The sequence below is a fragment of the Cicer arietinum genome, chromosome 5 (genome assembly GCF_000331145.2).
Source record: "Cicer arietinum cultivar CDC Frontier isolate Library 1 chromosome 5, Cicar.CDCFrontier_v2.0, whole genome shotgun sequence".
NCBI lineage: Eukaryota > Viridiplantae > Streptophyta > Magnoliopsida > Fabales > Fabaceae > Cicer > Cicer arietinum.
The window spans coordinates 5516130-5520679 of record NC_021164.2 but is presented as its reverse complement, the minus strand read 5'-3'; positions in this window follow the sequence as shown (position 1 = coordinate 5520679).

Below are 4550 nucleotides of genomic sequence, written 5' to 3'. Positions count from 1 at the left end.
TACAGACACCAAATGATATTGTATATTCAGACAAAGTTACTATAGAAGAAGTATTTTATGCTAATCTTGATGATGAAGAAATGGAATCATTTTATGCTATTCTTGATGCTAAGACTTCAGTTCCTTCACATTCCAATGAAAAAGAAGGATTTTCTGAATTTTCCAAAATGCCATGTGAAAAGACCAAAAAAGCTTTGAAGACACTTCAAGATTTTCTCACCATTGATTTTTCTGTTCTTTTAAGGCCTAATAAGTACAATACCATGAAGGATACTTTAGATTACCTCACAAAGTTTCCTGTAGAAGAAGGGATATCTATTGAAATAAGATCATTGGTTATAGAAGTTTCAAAACAGTTCAATCATTGGAGTTATGATTACAAATATGAAAACAAGAAGATAGAGTATACAGAAGCCTAGTTGTTGAAAGTTGATGAATTGGAAGAGGGTCTTGAAGCTAACAAAACCCTTTTTAGAGAAGTTAAGTATTTGGAAAGTGATTTGTGTAATGAGTTGGTTTATTTGGAAGAAAGGAAAAAAGAGTTAGAAGAACAAATAAATGTTGTTAAAGCTAACATATGTACTTCACAAGGTGCAAAGAATATGACTATTCATACAAAGAGAGAAATATTTCAAAAAGGATAGATTCAAAAAGTTAAAAGAGATGAGATAAGGGAAGAAGTAGATGGTTTGAGAGATGAGAAAGAATTGGCTAAAAGAATTCAACAAAATATAAGAGATGAATGGTCAAAGCTGGGTGAAAAATTTAATAATAGTATAAAGCATGAAAAGTGATATACGTCTTCTACACCAGCAATCAAAACTAAATCGGACTGATCTGTTTGACTAAAAATCCAATTCGTTTCTGGTTTAAAAGACCCTCAAGTTCATTCCGCAAAAGGGCTAAGAAAACCGTTCCAAAGTCAGGGTTTAATCGGTTCCAATGGTTGAACTAGATTTTTTATTTTTACTGAAAAATTGTAAAAACAAATGTTCTTTTGCAATTTTTTTTTATTTCTCTCCTAGAAAATCTTAACATACATGAGAAAGTCATGTACTAATTCTCATTTTAAATTGATATAAGACTGTAACAAGTATATTGTTATGGGTGACTTCTTTTGTTTTGGTGTCATCCTTAGTTGGAAGGTGTAGTGCTCTGTGAGAGATTTAGTAAACTATTTGGGATAGCTAGTAGTAGAAAAATGAGTCGATCAGATCTGGATGAGATATTGATGGGGGTGGATGGTGTTAGTGAAGATGTTTGTTTATGTTGGAGGAGGATTTGGTGCGTGAATGTTGTGTTTTGTTATCTAATGTTTTGCTACATGAAGGTGTTCTAGATAGGTGGTCTTGGACACTTGAAAATAGTGGTGTGTATTTAGTCAAAAGCCCATACTCGACATTATCTAATGAAGATGAAGTTATAGATTCGCCCTTGATCAAATTCATCTAGAACAAGGCGGTTCCTCTGAAAGTGAAACTTTTTGCTCGAAGATTATTTAATAATCGCATTCCTACAAAGGATAACTTTGACAAAATATGGAGTAGTGAATTCATATAATTCTTTGTGTATTATGAGTGTCGTGGAGATGAGATTGGACAACATTTATTCTTTGATTGCACTACAACAAAAGGCATTTGTTAGGCTCAACAATTTTGTGATATTTATATATGTTCAACATGACATCTCAAGAAAGACTTCATATGACTTGGCTAGTTTGTATTTGGATCATTTGAAAAGATTGTAATAATTGAGTTTTTAACCAAAAGGCGTGTTCTTTGTAGATCTTGTTGACGAATGAAAATTCAATCATGGTGGTGGTATAAAGTAAATAATAAAGAATTAACTTATGGAATAGCTCAATAATAGACAAATCTACTTATGTGTCTTGGGAGATTTCTTGTCTTTTTAGCTCATTTAGCTTGTTGTTATATTAGAGCTTGTTTCAATTTAAGTCGATTTGGTTAATTGTATTTTGACATGTCTTGTGTTCGAATAAGTGATTTAATTGAATTTTAGCTTTTTAAGAAAAAAAATTGACAACATCAAAACTATGTTGGCTGTGGATTTTTTTTTTTACTCAATTAATTGAATGGTTTTTTACTCAATTAATTGTCAGTGTTAACTACTTTATTAAATTTATTAGATTTGTAATCCCTCGGTTTCTTTTTAAGTTTCATTTTCTTACAAAATTTTAGTTCATTTTTATTAGCCGTTTTTAAATTTTAAAGTATTATTAATCGTTATTTTGTCACTATATACCACCATTTATTTATTTATTTATTGTTGAGAGAAATACATGAGTTGAGATATTAAACAGTTAAGAGTAATACAGGAAAAATATTAAATTGTGTATTAAAAATAACAAATTGAAATAATTTTTTTGGTTTGTAGAAACAACTTTAGACCCAAATAAAAAGTAATGGAGGTACTTAAACCGCAAATAAAAGGAACGATTATGTACAGTGTCAAAGGATACCTGATCAGATTTTTTATTTGATTTTAACATTTAAAATATAATTTATACAAATATATAGTTAGTTTTTTCTAGACAATGTAATAAAAGTTATACTATTATTTTTACATAAAAAAAAAAGTTATAATGTTATATAAATTAATAGTACATCTTTTGTTCCATAATGAGTAACTTATGTGGCATATATTAACAAAAATATATAAATAAAAAATATACAATAATATTTTTACTAAATTACTCGATGTATTATTAACTTGATGATATAATTGAAAAAAAAAGATAGCATATATAGCATTGAAAAGTCGAAAGAAACAATTATTTTATAATTATATTTTACAAATAGGTCCCATAATGTTTTTACTAATATTTTAAAATTATATTGATGGAATTTTTTTTTTACTAAAAGAAATGATATTTATTGATTTAAATTATAAAATACATCAATTCAATAATTTGTCAAAAATATAATGATGAATTTGTTATCAAACTTACTACACCCAAACTAATAGTGTAAATTAGAAATATATCACAAAACAATAACATACCTACAAATATGACAAAATTATAGTATTTATCATATCCATACCTCCAGATATGTAATATTGTCGATGTAAAAGTCATTGATTGAAATCTGTAATTGTTCAAAATTATTTTGTTAATCTAAACCAAAATGAACACAACAGAAAAACAGAAAAAAGTGTCGAACAAGACATGAAAATAAAAAATGCGTCTCATTCAAATGACGAAATCACATAAATTTTTTTATAAAAAAATTAAACTTATGTGAAAATTGTCTATTTAAATAAATAAAAAAACGATTTAGAAGGTGATTCTAGTATAAAAAAAAAATTATAAAAAAAAAAAAAAAAAAACTTAAACCACTGTCTCTAATGTTAGGTGATTGATGGAAGGAGACAATATTTAATTAGCAACAAAATAATAACCAAAAGTCATAATAATAAGCATATCATATTACCGTTTATTTACTTTGTTTTAGACTCAAAAGTTTATTCACTTAAATACACAACTATAGTCTATACTATATAATATTATATTTTAAAACCAATATACAAAGTTTTATATATATATATATAATAAAATTCATTCATAAGAAAACTACAACACAAATTTTAAATTATGTAGACTGACTAGAGTTGTCTGTAACATTTGGACAACGGTTTTGAGTATGACCACTTAACCGACATACTCCGCATTTTCTTGACACTTTTTCATTTTTTTAAATAAAATATATATATAATTCATTCATAAAAATATTACGAATTTTACAAATATTACGATAAAATTATCGTCGAAAGTGGCATCCAATACCACATTATCGAGGTTTTCTCGCATGTAAAAGATTTTGACGACCCCTTGATACATCATAAGTTTGTTGTTCTTGTTCTTAATCTTCATATTCTTGCTCTATCCTCATATTCGTGATGTACTAACGCGTCGTCAAAATCCCATACGTGGAGAAAACATTGACAATGTGGTAATTGAGACCACATTTGATATTAATTTTATCGTAATTTTTATAAAATTTGTTATATTTTTTATGAATGAATTATATATATATATATATATATTTAAAAAAATTTGAAAAAGTGCCAAGAAAATAAGGACTATGTCGGTTAACTGGTCATACTGAAAAACATTGTCCAAATGTTACAAGCAACTCTAATCAATCTACGTAATTTAGAATTTATATTGTTATTTTTTTATGAATGAATTATATATATGTATACATATTTTTGGTTAATTTAAAACAAAAATTAAAAATTATTTTTTAGAAAAATTTCTTTAAGTAAGTCACCATTTGCGAATACGACTTTTAATAAGCATAAAAATGAAGTATTTATCATAATTAATTAGTATAAATTAACATGTGATCATGTCACGATATTGTTGTAAGAATCATAAGCTTCAATTTTCAACTTAGAATCAATAGTCTTTTTCTAGCAACTTCCAACTTTACTCCTATTGTAACGAAAAGTAAAAAATTAAAATTCTTCATGTAAATATAAAGTACATGCAATTTGAAAGTGTACTAAAATAAATGCAAATTTTCTTA